Source organism: Pseudophryne corroboree, chromosome 12, assembly GCF_028390025.1.
Source record: "Pseudophryne corroboree isolate aPseCor3 chromosome 12, aPseCor3.hap2, whole genome shotgun sequence".
In the NCBI taxonomy this organism is placed as follows: Eukaryota; Metazoa; Chordata; class Amphibia; order Anura; family Myobatrachidae; genus Pseudophryne; species Pseudophryne corroboree.
In genome coordinates, this window is record NC_086455.1 from 2,580,407 (window position 1) to 2,598,740 (window position 18,334).

The 18,334-nt window shown below is 48.8% G+C and overlaps 1 long non-coding RNA gene across 1 annotated transcript in view; it reads right to left on the reverse strand.

The window, feature by feature from the left end:
• Positions 1–6,313: 6,313 nt before the first annotated feature.
• The window catches only part of LOC134980829 (uncharacterized), a 35,858-nt gene continuing 23,837 nt past the window's right edge, over positions 6,314–18,334 (reverse strand). The window contains exons 3-4 of the long non-coding RNA XR_010190472.1: positions 13,498–13,574; positions 6,314–6,418 (exon numbers count right to left, since the gene is read on the reverse strand). This is a non-coding gene — a long non-coding RNA (uncharacterized LOC134980829). The remainder of the gene's footprint in view (positions 6,419–13,497; positions 13,575–18,334) is intronic.

Sequence of the window (18,334 nt, forward strand, 5' to 3'; positions counted from 1 at the left end):
CATTGCTGTCCTGCTTCTTGTGCCGCCCTGTCTGTTTACGTGGGCGACTGCCGTGATGTTGTCCGACTGGATCAACACCGGCTGACCCTGAAGCAGGGGTTTTGCCAGACTTAGAGCATTGTAAATCGCTCTTAGCTCCAGTATATTTATGTGAAGAGACATCTCCAGGCTTGACCATACTCCCTGGAAGTTTCTTCCCTGTGTGACCGCTCCCCAGCCTCTCAGACTGGCATCCGTGGTCACCAGGACTCAGTCCTGTATGCCGAATCTGCGGCCCTCTAACAGATGAGCACTCTGCAACCACCACCGAAGAGACACCCTTGTCCGTGGCGATAAGGTTATCCGCTGATGCATCTGCAGATGCGATCCGGACCATTTGTCCAGCAGATCCCACTGAAAAGTTCGTGCGTGGAATCTGCCGAATGGAATCGCTTCGTAAGAAGCCACCATCTTTCCCAGGACTCTTGTGCATTGATGCACAGACACTTTCCCTGGTTTTAGGAGGTTCCTGACAAGTTCGGATAACTCCCTGGCTTTCTCCTCCGGAAGAAACACCTTTTTCTGAACCGTGTCCAGAATCATTCCCAGGAACAGCAGACGTGTCGTCGGGGTCAACTGAGATTTTGGAAAATTCAGAATCCACCCGTGTTGTTGCAGCACTAGTTGGGTTAGTGCTACTCCGTCCTCCAGCTGTTCTCTGGACCTTGCCCTTATCAGGAGATCGTCCAAGTAAGGGATAATTAATACGCCTCTTCTTCGCAGAAGAATCATCATTTCGGCCATTACCTTGGTAAAGACCCGAGGTGCCGTGGACAATCCAAACGGCAGCGTCTGAAACTGATAATGACAGTTTTGCACCACGAACCTGAGGTACCCTTGATGTGAAGGGCAAATTGGGACATGTAGGTAAGCATCCTTTATGTCCAGGGACACCATAAAGTCCCCTTCTTCCAGATTCGCTATCACTGCTCTGAGTGACTCCATCTTGAACTTGAATTTTTGTATGTACAGGTTCAAAGATTTCAGATTTAGAATAGGTCTTACCGAGCCGTCCGGCTTCGGTACCACAAATAGCGTGGAGTAATACCCCTTTCCCTGTTGTAGGAGGGGTACCTTGACTATCACCTGCTGAGAAAACAGCTTGTGAATGGCTTCCAATACCGTCGCCCTGTCTGAGGGAGACGTTGGCAAAGCAGACTTTAGGAACCGGCGAGGGGGAGACTTCTCGAATTCCAACCTGTAACCCTGAGATACTACCTGCAGAATCCAGGGGTCCACCTGTGAGCAAGCCCACTGTGCGCTGAAATTCTTGAGTCGACCCCCCACCGCTCCTGAGTCCGCTTGTAAGGCCCCAGCGTCATGCTGAGGGCTTTGCAGAACCCTGGGAGGGCTTCTGTTCCTGGGCAGGGGCTGCTTGCTGCCCTCTCTTACCCCTTCCTCTGCCCCGAGGCAGATATGACTGTCCTTTTGTCCGCTTGTTCTTATAGGACCGAAAGGACTGCGGCTGAAAAGACGGTGTCTTTTTCTGTTGGGAGGGGGTCTGAGGTAAAAAGGTGGATTTTCCGGCAGTTGCCGTGGCCACCAGATCCGATAGACCGACGCCAAATAATTCCTCCCCTTTATACGGCAATACTTCCATATGTCGTTTGGAATCCGCATCACCTGACCACTGTCGCGTCCATAAACTCCTTCTGGCAGATATGGACATCGCATTTACTCTCGATGCCAGAGTGCAAATATCTCTCTGAGCATCTCGCATATAAAGGAAAGCATCCTTTAATTGCTCTATAGTCAATAAAATACTGTCCCTATCCAGGGTATCAATATTTTCAGTCAGGGAATCCAACCAGACGACCCCAGCACTGCACATCCAGGCTGAGGCGATGGCTGGTCGCAGTATAACACCAGTATGTGTGTATATACTTTTTAGGGTAGTTTCCATTCTCCTATCAGCTGGATCCCTGAGGGCGGCCGTATCAGGAGACGGTAACGCCACTTGTTTTGATAAGCGTGTGAGCGCCTTATCCACCCTAGGGGGTGTTTCCCAGCGCGCCCTAACCTCTGGCGGGAAAGGGTATAATGCTAATAACTTTTTTGAAATTAGCATTTTTCTATCTGGGTTAACCCACGCTTCATCACATACATCATTTAATTCCTCTGATTCAGGAAAAACTACAGGTAGTTTTTTCACCCCCCACATAATACCCCTTTTTGTGGTACTTGCAGTATCAGAGATATGCAAAGCCTCCTTCATTGCCGTGATCATATAACGTGTGGCCCTACTTGAAAATACGTTTGTTTCATCACCGTCGACACTAGATTCAGTGTCTGTGTCTGGGTCTGTGTCGACCGACTGAGGTAAAGGGCGCTTTACAGCCCCTGACGGTGTCTGAGACGCCTGGGCAGGTACTAACTGGTTTGCCGGCCGTCTCATGTCGTCAACTGATTTTTGTAATGTGCGGACATTATCACGTAATTCCATAAACAAAGCCATCCACTCCGGTGTCGACTCCCTGGGGGGTGACATCACCATTATCGGCAATTGCTCTGCCTCCACACCAACATCGTCCTCATACATGTCGACACACACGTACCGACACACAGCAGACACACAGGGAATGCTCTTATCGAAGACAGGACCCCACTAGCCCTTTGGGGAGACAGAGGGAGAGTTTGCCAGCACACACCCAAGCGCTATAATATATATGGGAACAACCTTATATAAGTGTTGTTCTTTATAGCAGCTTAAATATATCAAAATATCGCCAAAAAAATGCCCCCGCTCTCTGTTTTACCCTGTTTCTGTAGTGCAGTGCAGGGGAGAGTCCTGGGAGCCTTCCTCACAGCGGAGCTGAGCAGGAAAATGGCGCTGTGTGCTGAGGAGAATAAGCTCCGCCCCCTATTTCGGCAGGCTTTTCTCCCGTAGTTTTAGATAACTGGCATGGGTTAAATACATACATATAGCCTCAATGGCTATATGTGATGTATTCTTTTGCCATAAAGGTATTAAATATTGCTGCCCAGGGCGCCCCCAGCAGCGCCCTGCACCCTCCGTGACCGCTTGGTGTGAAGTGTGTGACAACAATGGCGCACAGCTGCAGTGCTGTGCGCTACCTTCATGAAGACTGAAGAGCCTTCTGCCGCCTGTTTCCGGACCTTCAATCTTCAGCATCTGTAAGGGGGGTCGGCGGCGCGGCTCCGGGACGAACCCCAGGGTGAGACCTGTGTTCCGACTCCCTCTGGAGCTAATGGTGTCCAGTAGCCTAAGAATCCAATCCATCCTGCACGCAACAAAAGCTGCTGCAGCCACCGACATAGATGTGTATGAAAGCGGCGCAGCGGAAGGCTTTCATAGTCCACTCTGTGCCGCATACTCTGAGCCCCGGAGCCTCCTCTGCGCATGATGTCACAGAAGTGTCTACCCGCCACAGCCGCGCCCAGATCCCCAGAGGCCCTGACAACACAGCACCTGGCCTGCCGGCCTGGAAGCCCCGAGATAGCTAATGTAACGGATAGAGCGGGTGATATCGCGGAGGGTAATGTCTGGACGCTGAATCAATGTAAAAGGTGACAGTGCTGTGCAGTGCAGTGGGTGTGCAGTGTCACTGACACTGCACAGCACTCTCACCTTTTACATTGATTCAGCGAGTCAGTCCGTTCTGCCAGCCAGTCACTATTGTTAGCGCCGGTGTCACAACACCACGCATTACAGGGAAGACGCACTAAATAAACTACAGCTCCCAGCAGCCCTTAGCGCAGGAGCATTCCGGCGCTATGGGCTACTGGGAGCTGTAATTTATTGAGTGCATCTTCTTCCCTGTAATGCGGTGCGTTGGGACACCGGTGCTAACAATAGTGACTGGCTGCTGTGCGAGTCTCCGGGAGAGCCACTGCCAAAGGGAGTACAGCAGCTTAGCTGCTTCCAGGAGGAGACGCATTACCCGCCCCTCCCCACTCGCAGTACCTCCGGGCCCCATCCGCGGCACCCCCACACACCCCCTCCAGCACCCGCGGTGGCTCCGGATCCCCACCCATGTCACTCCCCCAACCACAGCACCTACTAGGTGATTCATCAGGCCCTGCGTGCGCTGTTCACGCCAAAGGGAGGACAGCAGCTTAGCTGCTTCCAGGAGGAGAAGGATTACCCACCCCTCCCCCACTCGCAGTACCTCCAGGTCCCATCCACCGCACCCCCCCCCACACACACCTCCACTACCTGCGGTGGCTCCGGACCCCCTCCCCCACCCGCTGCACTCCCGTAACCGCCCCTCCTCCACTCACGGCACCCACGCCCCTCCCCCACCTGCGACACCAATGCAACTGCCCCTCCTCCACCCCCGCACCCACCACTCCCCCAACCACAGCACCTACTAGGTGCTTCATCAGGCCCTGCGTGCGCTGTTCACGCAGTTGCAAGGGGCTACGACCCTTTAACCATTGCACACCCTTTGTCCGTGCAATATTTAACCACTCACACGGTTATGATTGGAGGCAATACTCCATATAATAAAAATATTGCATGCCACAAGGGTGTGCAAGGGTTAAGGGGGCGTAGCCCCTTACAACGGTGTGAAGAGCGCCCGTAGGGCACGATGAAGCGATGAAGCACCTAGTACATCAGAAATGTGTTCTCCCGCTCACATCACTTTTGCACTTTCAAAATTTGTGATGCTACAATAAAACATTGATTCGAAGAAACTGAACTTCTCTTTATTAAGTGAGAGTGCACCCTCCACTGCGTGGACTTCTGGCCTATGTATGCGGACATTGTTCTGTTGGGAGCACCCACCATTGGAATCTTCGATGAGAGTGCAGGACATACATACACATATTATATATATATATATATATATATATATATATATATATATATATATATATATATATATACACATATATATACACACACACACACAACACAGGTTTGTATTCACAATGAGTAGCAACATACACTTTATTGTGGACAGTATTCAGTAAGGATTGTAACTTCAGCTAAACAGCAGAATTTTCCATCCTTTTGCCCGCATGCAGCCCACCCGCTGCGATCATACTGACATTGTGGATGTGCCGGCAGGAGGACCACCGCCACCATTTTGATCAGAGTGGCTGCGTGTGATGTCACGCAGCCGCCTTGATAACGCCACCGTCATGCCCCCTCCATTCAGATGCCGCCGTTCCTGCAATGCTCTGTCTTGAAAACAGAGCACTGCCGCCCCGCAGACGCCGCTGCTTGTCAATCAGTCAGAGGCGTCGGCATTTCCTGCGGGTTTTTCTGTTTTATAATACAGCAGTTTATTGGATATTTTGTGATGCACGTGTTTATGTATACTGACAGTATGTACTATATATATATATATATATATATATATATATATATATATATATATATATATATATATATATATATATATATAATATTTATACACACACACACACACGAGTATAAATGTCCAAGGAGCAAAATGACTTATGCGGGCACCTGGAACAGAATGGGGCCACTTGGCCCCTATACAGATACTGCAGAACTAATTGTCCGGCGCTCAGTGCTCCAGTCACTCAGCAATATTACAATAAAGTGCAAATATACTTATTGTCCCAAATGAGGTCAAGTCGCGTAAGGTGATTCTCCTCTCAGGACGTCCCAAAATCCAGCGAGTGTCTCACAATATCCGGTGAATATGAACACGAATAAAAATATGTATCTTGGTATAGTACTGGGAAGAGAGGGATAAAGGTTCAAGCAGCGTCCCTGTATTCTCAGGCAGGTCACAGCAGCAGGACAGGTTATCACATCAGCAGATCACCGGCCCGGTGGCCCTGACATCACCACCTCCCCCCCACTGGTGCTAATCACCGTCAGAGCGCAACCCCTCTCCTGAACACATACTAAAAGGCAGATGACAGGTGCAGCCTAATTAATTAGCCTCTAGCTGACAGCTGATTGAGGCAACACCTGGACCCTTCGGTCCTTCTGTGTTTCTTGCTCTGCTAAACCTGTGACATCCAGACATTCCACATTACCTTTATTCTGCTGTTGTATATCTTAATCATAGTCACCACCAAGTGTTCTCACATTCATTTATGCAATAATGATAGTGTGTACCCAACTTCCAGTGATTAGTAACAGGCTACACCCATAAAGGTATCTTTTCTGGGTATATTAATATATACCATTACACACGCATCCTTGTAAACAGCACGAATCCAAATGCATACACAACTTACAGAGGACTGCAACTGGTTACACACATCAAGATATCTTTTTCCTGGTATTTTCATACTCCTAAATATCACCGGTCCAGATGCGTACCATACTCACTCTGGTATCCTCCTATCTGGGTTTCTTAGTGGGGTCAGTTTCCATAAATCCCCAGTTCCAGAATGATGGAGAGGCGATGGTTAAAAACTATGGTCTTTTCTAAATAAAAATATGTATTAGAAAAATGCAAAACACTATAGAGTGAGATCGTGCGAGGTCATAGATTTTTTTTGTCCAAATACATGTCACTTTTATCATTTTTAAGAGCAAAAAACTTTTCCAATGACAATTTTCTAATAAACTCTTGTACATCTATATATGAATTGAAAAAAATAAATAAGATTTTACTTACCGATAAATCTATTTCTCGTAGTCCGTAGTGGATGCTGGGGACTCCGTCAGGACCATGGGGATTAGCGGCTCCGCAGGAGACAGGGCACAAAACTAAAGCTTTAGGATCAGGTGGTGTGTACTGGCTCCTCCCCCTATGACCCTCCTCCAAGCCTCAGTTAGGATACTGTGCCCGGACGAGCGTACACAATAAGGAAGGATATTGAATCCCGGGTAAGACTCATACCAGCCACACCAATCACACCGTATAACTTGTGATCTGAACCCAGTTAACAGTATGACAAACGTAGGAGCCTCTGAACAGACGGCTCACAACAATAACAACCCGATTTTTTTTTTTTGTAACAATAACTATGTACAAGTATTGCAGACAATCCGCACTTGGGATGGGCGCCCAGCATCCACTACGGACTACGAGAAATAGATTTATCGGTAAGTAAAATCTTATTTTCTCTGACGTCCTAAGTGGATGCTGGGGACTCCGTCAGGACCATGGGGATTATACCAAAGCTCCCAAACGGGCGGGAAAGTGCGGATGACTCTGCAGCACCGAGTGAGAGAACTCCAGGTCCTCCTCAGCCAGGGTGTGCCCCTGACCAAGTAGCAGCTCGGCAAAGTTGTAAAGCCGAGACCCCTCGGGCAGTCGCCCAAGATGAGCCCACCTTCCTTGTGGAATGGGCATTTATATATTTTGGCTGTGGCAGTCCTGCCACAGAATGTGCAAGCTGAATTGTACTACACATTCAACTAGCAATCGTCTGCTTAGAAGTAAGAGCACCCAGTTTTTTGGGTGCATACAGGATAACAGCAAGTCAGTTTTCCTGACTCCAGCCGTCCTGGAATCTATATTTTCAGGGCCCTGACAACATCTAGCAACTTGGAGTCCTCCAAGTCTCTAGTAGCCGCAGGTACCACAATAAGCTGGTTCAGATGAAACGCTGACACCAACTTAGGGAGAAACTGGGGACGAGTCCGCAGCTCTGCCCTGTCCGAATGGACAATCAGATATGGGCTTTTGTGAGACAAAGCCGCCAATTCTGACACTCGCCTGGCCGAGGCCAGGGCCAACATCATGGTCACTTTCCATGTGAGATATTTCAAATCCACAGATTTGAGTGGTTTAAACCAACGTGATTTGAGGAATCCCAGGACTACGTTGAGATCCCACAGTGCCACTGGAGGCACAAAAGGGGGTTGTATATGCATTACTCCCTTGTCAAATTTCTGGACTTCAGGAACTGAAGCCAATTCTTTCTGGAAGAAAATCGACAGGGCCGAAATTTGAACCTTAATGGACTCCAATTTGAGGCCCATAGACACTCCTGTTTGCAGGAAATGCAGGAATCGACCGAGTTGAAATTTCTTCGTGGGGCCTTCCTGGCCTCACACCACGCAACATATTTTCGCCACATATGTGATAATGTTGTGCGGTCACCTCCTTCCTGGCTTTGACCAGGGTAGGAATGACCTCTTCCGGAATGCCTTTTTCCCTTAGGATCCGGCGTTCAACCGCCATGCCGTCAAACGCAGCCGCGGTAAGTCTTGGAACAGACATGGTACTTGCTGAAACAAGTCCCTTCTTATCGGCAGAGGCCCTGAGTCCTCTGTGAGCATCTCTTGAAGTTCCGGGTACCAAGTCCTTCTTGGCCCATCCGGAGCCACGAGTATAGTTCTTACTCCTCTACGTCTTATAAATCTCAGTACCTTTGGTATGAGAAGCAGAGGAGGGAACACATACACCAACTGGTACACCCCTGGTGTTACCAGAACGTCCACAGCTATTGCCTGAGGGTCTCTTGACCTGGCGCAATACCTGTCCAGTTTTTTGTTCAGGCGGGACGCCATCATGTCCACCTTTGGTCTTTCCCAACGGTGCACAATCATGTGGAAAAAACTTCTCGATGAAGTCCCCACTCTCCCGGGTGGAGGTCGTGCTGAGGAAGTCTGCTTCCCAGTTGTCCACTCCCGGAATGAAAACTGCTGACAGTGCTATCACATGATTTTCCGCCCAGCGAAGAATCCTTGCAGTTTCTGCCATTATCCTCCTGCTTCTTGTGCCGCCCTGTCTGTTTACGTGGGCGACTGCCGTGATGTTGTCCCACTAGATCAATACCGGCTGACCTTGAAGCAGAGGTCTTGCTAAGCTTAGAGCATTGTAAATTGCTCTTAGCTCCAGTATATTTATGCGGAGAGAAGTCCCCAGACTTGATCACACTCCCTGGAAATTTTTTCCCTGTGTGACTGCTCCCCAGCCTTTCAAGCTGGAATCCGTGGTCACCAGGACCCAGTCCTGAATGCATAACTGTGGCCCTTTAGTAGATGAGCACTCTGCAGCCACCACAGAAGAGACACCCTTGTCCTTGGAGACAGGCTTATCCGCTGATGCATCTGAAGATGCGATCCGGACCATTTGTCCAGCAGATCCCACTGAAAAGTTATTGCGTGAAATCTGCCGAATGGAATCGCTTCGTAAGAAGCCACCATTTTTCCCAGGACCCTTGTGCAATGATGCACTGACATTTTTCCTGGTTTTTGGAGGTTCCTGACTAGCTCGGATAACTCCCTGGCTTTCTCCTCTGGGAGAAACACCTTTTTCTGGACTGTGTCCAGAATCATCCCTAGGGACAGCAGACGTGTCGTCGGAGACAGCTGCGATTTTGGAATATTTAGAATCCACCCGTGCTGTCGTAGAACTACTTGAGATAGTGCTACTCAGACCTCCAACTGTTCTCTGGACCTTGCCCTTATCAGGAGATCGTCCAAGTAAGGGATAATTAAGACGCCTTTTCTTTGAAGAAGAATCATCATTTCGGCCATTACCTTGGTAAAGACCCGGGGTGCCGTGGACAATCCAAACGGCATCGTCTGAAACTGATAGTGACAGTTTTGTACCACGAACCTGAGGTACCCTTTGTGAGAAGGGCAAATTTGGACATGGAGGTAAGCATCCTTGATGTCCAGGGACACCATATAGTCCCCTTCTTCCTGGTTCGCTATCACTGCTCTGAGTGACTCCATTTAGAATAGGTCTCACCGAGCCGTCTGGCTTCAGTACCACAATATAGTGTGGAATAATACCCCTTTACTTGTTGTAGGAGGGGTACTTTGATTATCACCTGCTGGGAATACAGCTTGTGAATTGTTTCCAATACTGCCTCCCTGTCGGAGGTAGACGTTGGTAAAGCAAACTTCAGGAACTTGCGAGGGGGAGACGTCTCGAATTTCCAATCTGTACCCCTGGGATACTACTTGTAGGATCCAGGGGTCCACTTGCGAGTGAGCCCACTGCGTGCTGAAACTCTTGAGACGACCCCCCACCGCACCTGTTTGTACGGCCCCAGCGTCATGCTGAGGACTTGGCAGAAGCGGTGGAAGGCTTCTGTTCCTGGGAATGGGCTGCCTGCTGCAGTCTTCTTCCCTTACTTCTATCCCTGGGCAGATATTATGGGGACGAAAGGACTGAGGCTGAAAAGACTATGTCTTTTTCTGCTGAGATGTGACTTGGGGTAAAAAAGGTGGATTTTCTAGCTGTTGCCGTGGCCACCAGGTCCGATGGACCGACCCCAAATAACTCCTCCCCTTTATACGGCAATACTTCCATGTGCCGTTTGGAATCTGCATCACCTGACCACTGTCGTGTCCATAAACATCGTCTGGCAGATATGGACATCGCACTTACTCTTGATGCCAGAGTTTCGCATATATAGAAATGCATCTTTTAAATGCTCTATAGTCAATAAAATACTGTCCCTGTCAAGGGTATCAATATTTCCAGTCAGGGAATCCGACCAAGCCACCCCAGCGCTGCCCATCCAGGCTGAGGCGATCGCTGGTCGCAGTATAACACCAGTATGTGTGTATATACTTTTTAGGATATTTTCCAACCTCCTATCAGTTGGCTCCTTGAGGGCGTCCGTATCTGGAGATGGTAACGCCACTTGTTTTTATAAGCGTGTGAGCGCCTTATCCACCCTAAGGTGTGTTTCCCAACGCGCCATAACTTCTGGCGGGAAAGGGTATACCGCCAATAATTTTCTATCGGGGGAAACCCACGCATCATCACACACTTCATTTAATTTATCTGATTCAGGAAAAACCACATGTAGTTTTTTCACACTCCACATAATACCCTTTTTTGTGGTACTTGTAGTATCAGAAATATGTAACATCTCCTTCATTGCCCTTAACAAGTAACGTGTGGCCCTAAAGGAAAATACGTTTGTTTCTTCACCGTCGACACTGGAGTCAGTGTCCGTGTCTGTGTCGACCGACTGAGGTAAAAAGGACGTTTTAACGCCCCTGACGGTGTTTTAGACGCCTGGACAGGTACTAATTGGTTTGCCGGCCGTCTCATGTCGTCAACCGACCTTGCAGCGTGTTGACATTATCACGTAATTCCTTAAATAAGCCATCCATTCCGGTGTCGACTCCCTAGAGAGTGACATCACCATTACCGGCAATTGCTCCGCCTCCTCACCAACATCGTCCTCATACATGTCGACACACAAGTACCGACACACAGCACACACACAGGGAATGCTCTGAAAGAGGACAGGACCCCACTAGCCCTTTGGGGAGACAGAGGGAGAGTTTGCTAGCACACACCAAAAACGCTATATTATACAGGGACAACCTTTATATAAGTGTTTTTCCCTTATAGCATTTTAATATATATATACATATCGCCAAATAAGTGCCCCCCCTCTCTGTTTTAACCCTGTTTCTGTAGTGCAGTGCAGGGGAGAGCCTGGGAGCCTTCCCACCAGCATTTCTGTGAGGGAAAATGGCGCTGTGTGCTGAGGAGAATAGGCCCCGCCCCCTTTTCGGCGGGCTTCTTCTCCCGTTTTTCTGAGACCTGGCAGGGGTTAAATACATCCATATAGCCTCCAGGGGCTATATGTGATGTATTTTTAGCCAGAATAAGGTATTATACATTGCTGCCCAGGGCGCCCCCAGCAACCCCCTGCACCCTCCGTGACCGTTGGTGTGAAGTGTGTGACAACAATGGCGCACAGCTGCAGTGCTGTGCGCTACCTTCATGAAGACTGAAAAGCCTTCTGCCGCCGGTTTCTGGACCTTCAATCTTCAGCATCTGCAAGGGGGGTCGGCGGCGCGGCTCCGGGACGAACCCCAGGGTGAGACCTGTGTTCCGACTCCCTCTGGAGCTAATGGTGTCCAGTAGCCTAAGAAGCCAATCCATCCTGCACGCAGGTGAGTTGAACTTCTCTCCCCTAAGTCCCTCGATGCAGTGAGCCTGTTGCCAGCAGGACTCACTGAAAATAAGAAACCTAAAAACTTTTTCTAAGCAGCTCCTTAAGAGAGCCACCTAGATTGCACCCTGCTCGGACGGGCACAAAAACCTAACTGAGGCTTGGAGGAGGGTCATAGGGGGAGGAGCCAGTACACACCACCTGATCCTAAAGCTTTAGTTTTGTGCCCTGTCTCCTGCGGAGCCGCTAATCCCCATGGTCCTGACGGAGTCCCCAGCATCCACTTAGGACGTCAGAGAAAAAAAAAATGAATTTCAGTGGATGGATAAAACACTTTTTGAGGACTGCAGATTCATTGTCATCCAAGACAAGGGGCCTAATTCACACCTGATCGCTCGCAGGCAATTTTTGCAGCGCCGCGATCAGATAGTCGCCGCCCAAAGGGGAGTGTATTTTAGCTGTGCAAGTGTGTGATCGCCTGTGTAGCCGAGCGGTACAAACAGATCTTGTGCAGTCCCTGAGGACTTACTCAGTTGCTGCGATCACTTCAGCTTGTCCGGGACCAGAATTGACGTCAGACACCCGCCCTGAAAACGCTTGGACACGCCTGCGTTTTTCCAACCACTCCCTGAAAACGGTCAGTTGCCCCCCAATGTATATATGGCAGTTATTAGTACAGGAAATAACACATCCTCTATGTATATTCATGCACCTCCCCCCCTGCCCCTATATATTAGTACAGGTAATAGCAGTCACAGTGTGACCGGACGGTCCCGTACGAAAGCCCTCCCCACTTTCGCGTCTCGTCCCCAGTACACAGAATGGATGTTTCGGTCACACGGGACCTGACCACATAGGGGATTCCCGCTTACCGTCAGTAACCGCCTGGTACTGACTCCACCCACTGCGCAGTGGGCAGATTTACGCTGCCACCACCAAACTAATAACCTGCCGTGGCGTTTGGAACCACGGTTCTGCTCTGTATGCGTCGACACGCCGCCTTACCACACCTGTGTGGTGCTAATGAATCCCCACTAGTCGCTTGACTAGGCCTCTGCCGGTAGCAGGCGGAAGGCAGAACTTGGAGACGCTGGTTACACCCTGGACAGCCGAACGGGGCTATGTTTGGCATAGCCCTGTAGGTCACAAGATGTAGCAGTCTTCTTGAGGCAGATGATGTTTAATGCCAACAAATAGTTCAGAAAAGAACTCAGTAATACAGCAGATGTTACAGCAGAATGAAACTGGTATAATACACTCTGGAGCTCACAGGCCTCCTCTTTTTATACTGTAAAATCACAAACTACAGTCCTTTCCATCCAATCAGGATATCTTACAAAATATAAAAAAATTACATTTTAAAAGGATATAAGTGCATGAAGCAATTTCCTCCTTCCTGTCATACACAACGTTTGGCGTCATCTTAAACTCCATCCTATCCCACCTGGCAGTTTAACATTCACTATTTATCACATAGCTTCAAAATATGGTTTGTATTTGATTTACCAAACAAATGTTCTTCCTTCCTGCATATACCATTCAGGATTCGTATATCAATGAAACTAGCTACATAAATAAATACAGGTTCCCAACCAAATCTGACACTTTACATATGTAATAAGGAAACCCCCCGTGATTAACGCCTTTATCTAAGGAACTCACACTCACAGCTATTACCTGCCGTGCATTGTCCAACATCAAAAAGGTTTTGTCATTCCCCCATCTGCTAGCAGAGGCGATTAGCATGCCACTTCCTATTCCCAGAGGATAGGAGATGATTATTCAGACAGATATAGTAAGTGCATTTTTCCCTTTAAAATACAGGTGACCACATTTTAAATATAAATACATTTAAACATGCAATCCTACAACTGTGCACAGAGCACTACATATGACATGTTAAGACACATCATTAAACATATTTTTACCCGGTGCCTAGCACCCACAATACATTTAAAGATGGCGCCTAGCGCCAGCGCACAGTTTAAAAGTGGCGCCAAGCGCCCATTGTCCTCCTAATGGTACCGGGCACTAAGGGTTAACCCCTTCAGTGCCACGGCTGCCATTATCCATGTGGCCAGCAGGGGCTGTCCGGCCACACACAGGCTGGTAGTTTGACTCATCTGATACCTACATAGCGGTGTTTTCAGGTGGAGGCCGGGGGACCATGATTCGGTGATCTCAGATGACATGTTATGCTGGTAGAGGGGTTTGTGGTATGTGAGGGCTACGGTGTGAAGGCTGGGGACTACATACTGTACCTCCCAACACGACCCTCTCCAGGAGGGACAAAATGCTCTGCTTCTGGACTTTTCTCTTAATCTGTGATTGCTGGCACTTGTTTTGAATAGGTTACTGGATAAGAAAGGTGTTTCACCCCAGGTGATGGCAATCATAAATTAAGAGGGAAGTGCAGGAGCAGAGCATTGTGTCCCCCCTGGGGAGGGTCATGTTGGGAGGTATGGGATTAAATACTGTACTTCAATTACTTATCCTATCCCAAATGGAATTCCAGGCTCCTGCCAGGTGTAGGAGGGGCCGGATACAGGGGAGGAGCTGGCACTCAGGTGTGTGACAGGTAGACACATCAGGGGCTTATTACCCGTCCTGTCACTGATCACAGTGAAAATGATGGTCATAATATGACACAGGAGATGGAAACAGGAAAAATAAGAATTTACTTACCGATAATTCTATTTCTCGGAGTCCGTAGTGGATGCTGGGGTTCCTGAAAGGACCATGGGGAATAGCGGCTCCGCAGGAGACAGGGCACAAAAAGTAAAGCTTTACGATCAGGTGGTGTGTACTGGCTCCTCCCCCTATGACCCCCCTCCAAGCCTCAGTTAGGATACTGTGCCCGGACGAGCGTACACAATAAGGAAGGATTTTGAATCCCGGGTAAGACTCATACCAGCCACACCAATCACACTGTACAACCTGTGATCTGAACCCAGTTAACAGTATGATAACAGAGGAGCCTCTAGAAAAGATGGCTCACTACAGCAATAACCCGATTTTTGTAACTATGTACAAGTATTGCAGACAATCCGCACTTGGGATGGGCGCCCAGCATCCACTACGGACTCCGAGAAATAGAATTATCGGTAAGTAAATTCTTATTTTCTCTAACGTCCTAGTGGATGCTGGGGTTCCTGAAAGGACCATGGGGATAATACCAAAGCTCCCAAACGGGCGGGAGAGTGCGGATGACTCTGCAGCACCGAATGAGAGAACTCCAGGTCCTCCTTAGCCAGAGTATCAAATTTGTAGGATTTTACAAACGTGTTTGCCCCTGACTAAATAACCGCTCGGCAAAGTTGTAAAGCCGAGACCCCTCGGGCAGCCGCCCAAGATGAGCCCACCTTCCTTGTGGAATGGGCATTTACATATTTTGGCTGTGGCAGGCCTGCCACAGAATGTGCAAGCTGAATTGTATTACACATCCAACTAGCAATAGTCTGCTTAGAAGCAAGAGCACCCAGTTTGTTGGGTGCATACAGGATAACAGCAAGTCAGTTTTCCTGACTCCAGCCGTCCTGGAACATATTTTCAGGGCCCTGACAACATCTAGCAACTTGGAGTCCTCCAAGTCCCTAGTAGGTGCAAGGCACCACAATAAGCTGGTTCAGGTGAAACACTGACACCACCTTAGGGAGAGAACTGGGGACGAGTCCGCAGCTCTGCCCTGTCCGAATGGACAAACAGATATGGGCTTTTTTGAGAAAAAACCACCAATTTGACACTCGCCTGGTCCAGGCCAGGGCCAAGAGCATGGTCACTTTTCATGTGAGATGCTTCAAATCCACAGATTTGACTGGTTTTAAACCAATGTGATTTGAGGAATCCCAGAACTACGTTGAGATCCCACAGTGCCACTGGAGGCACAAAAGGGGGTTGTATATGCAATACTCCCTTGACAAACTTCTGGACTTCAGGAACTGAAGCCAATTCTTTCTGGAAGAAAATCGACAGGGCCGAAATTTGAACCTTAATGGACCCCAATTTGAGGCCCATAGACACTCCTGTTTGCAGGAAATGCAGGAAACGACCGAGTTGAAATTTCTTTGTGGGGCCTTCCTGGCCTCACACCACGCAACATATTTTCGCCACATGTGGTGATAATGTTGTGCGGTCACCTCCTTTCTGGCTTTGACCAGGGTAGGAATGACCTCTTCCGGAATGCCTTTTTCCCTTAGGATCCGGCGTTCCACCGCCATGCCGACAAACGCAGCTGCGGTAAGTCTTGGAACAGACATGGTACTTGCTGAAGCAAGTCCCTTCTTAGCGGCAGAGGCCATAAGACCTCTGTAAGCATCTCTTGAAGTTCCGGGTATCAAGTCCTTCTTGGCCAATCCGGAGCCATGAGTATAGTTCTTACTCCTCTACGTCTTATAATTCTCAGCACCTTAGGTATGAGAAGCAGAGGAGGGAACACATACACCGACTGGTACACCCACGGTGTTACCAGAACGTCCACAGCTATTGCCTGAGGGTCTCTTGACCTGGCGCAATACCTGTCCCGTTTTTTGTTCAGACGGGACGCCATCATGTCCACCTTTGGTATTTCCCAACGGTTTACAATCATGTGGAAAAAACTTCCCGATGAAGTTTCCACTCTCCCGGGTGGAGGTCGTGCCTGCTGAGGAAGTCTGCTTCCCAGTTTCCATTCCCGGGATGAAACACTGCTGACAGTGCTATCACATGATTTTCCGCCCAGCGAAAAGTCCTTGCAGTTTTTGCCATTGCCCTCCTGCTTCTTGTGTCGCCCTGTCTGTTTACGTGGGCGACTGCCGTGATGTTTTTCCCACTGGATCAATACCGGCTGACCTTGAAGCAGAGGTCTTGCTAAGCTTAGAGCATTATAAATTTACCCTTAGCTCCAGTATATTTATGTGGAGAAAAGTCTCCAGACTTGATCACACTCCCTGGAAATTTTTTCCTTGTGTGACTGCTCCCCAGCCTCTCGGGCTGGGCTCCGTGGTCACCAGCATCCAATCCTGAATGCCGAATCTGCGGCCCTCTAGAAGATGAGCACTCTATAACCACCACAGGAGAGACACCCTTGTCCTTGGATATAGGGTTATCCGCTGATGCATCTGAAGATGCGATCCGGACCATTTGTCCAGCAGATCCCACTGAAAAGTTCTTGCGTGAAATCTGCCGAATGGAATTGCTTCGTAGGAAGCCACCATTTTTACCAGGACCCTTGTGCAATGATGCACTGTTTTTAGGAGGTTCCTGACTAGCTCGGATAACTCCCTGGCTTTTTCTTCCGGGAGAAACACCTTTTTCTGGACTGTGTCCAGAATCATTCCTAGGCACAGCAGACGTGTCGTCGGGATCAGCTGCGATTTTGGAATATTTAGAATCCACCCGTGCTGTTGTAGCAGTATCCGAGATAGTGCTACTCCGACCTCCAACTGTTCCCTGGACTATGCCCTTATCAGGAGATCGTCCAAGTAAGGGATAATTAAGACGCCTTTTCTTCGAAGAAGAATCATCATTTCGGCCATTACCTTGGTAAAGACCCGGGGTGCCGTGGACAATCCAAACGGCAGCGTCTGAAACTGATAGTGACAGTTCTGCACCACGAACCTGAGGTACCCTTAGTGAGAAGGGCAAATTTGGGACATAGAGGTAAGCATCCCTGATGTCCCGGGACACTATATAGTCCCCTTCTTCCTGGTTCGTTATCACTGCTCTGAGTGACTCCATCTTGATTTGAACCTTTGTAAGTGTTCAAAAAATTTTTTTAGAATAAGTCTCACCTAGCCTTCTGGCTTCAGTACCACAATATAGTGTGGAATAATACCCCTTTTCTTGTAGTAGGAGGGGTAATTTAATTATCACCTGCTGGGAATACAGCTTGTGAATTTTTTTCCCATACTGCCTCCTTGTCGGAGGGAGACCTTGGTAAAGCAGACTTCAGGAGCCTGCGAAGGGGAAACGTCTCGACATTCCAATCTGTACCCCTGGGATACTACTTGTAGGATCCAGGGGTCCTGTACAGTCTCAGCGCCATGCTGAGAACTTGTCAGAAGCGGTGGAACGCTTCTGTTCCTGGGAATGGGCTGCCTGCTGCAGTCTTCTTCCCTTTCCTCTATCCCTGGGCAGATATGATCTTATAGGGACGAAAGGACTGAGGCTGAAAAGACGGTGTCTTTTTCTGCAGAGATGTGACTTAGGGTAAAAACGGTGGATTTTCCAGCAGTTGCCGTGGCCACCAGGTCCGATGGACCGACCCCAAATAACTCCTCTTCCTTTATACGGCAATACACCTTTGTGCCGTTTGGAATCTGCATCACCTGACCACTGTCGTGTCCATAACATCTTCTGGCAGATATGGACATCGCATTTACTCTTGATGCCAGAGTGCAAATATCCCTCTGTGCATCTCGCATATATAGAAATGCATCCTTTAAATGCTCTATAGTCAATAAAATACTGTCCCTGTCAAGGGTATCAATATTTTTAGTCAGGGAATCCGACCAAGCCACCCCAGCTCTGCACATCC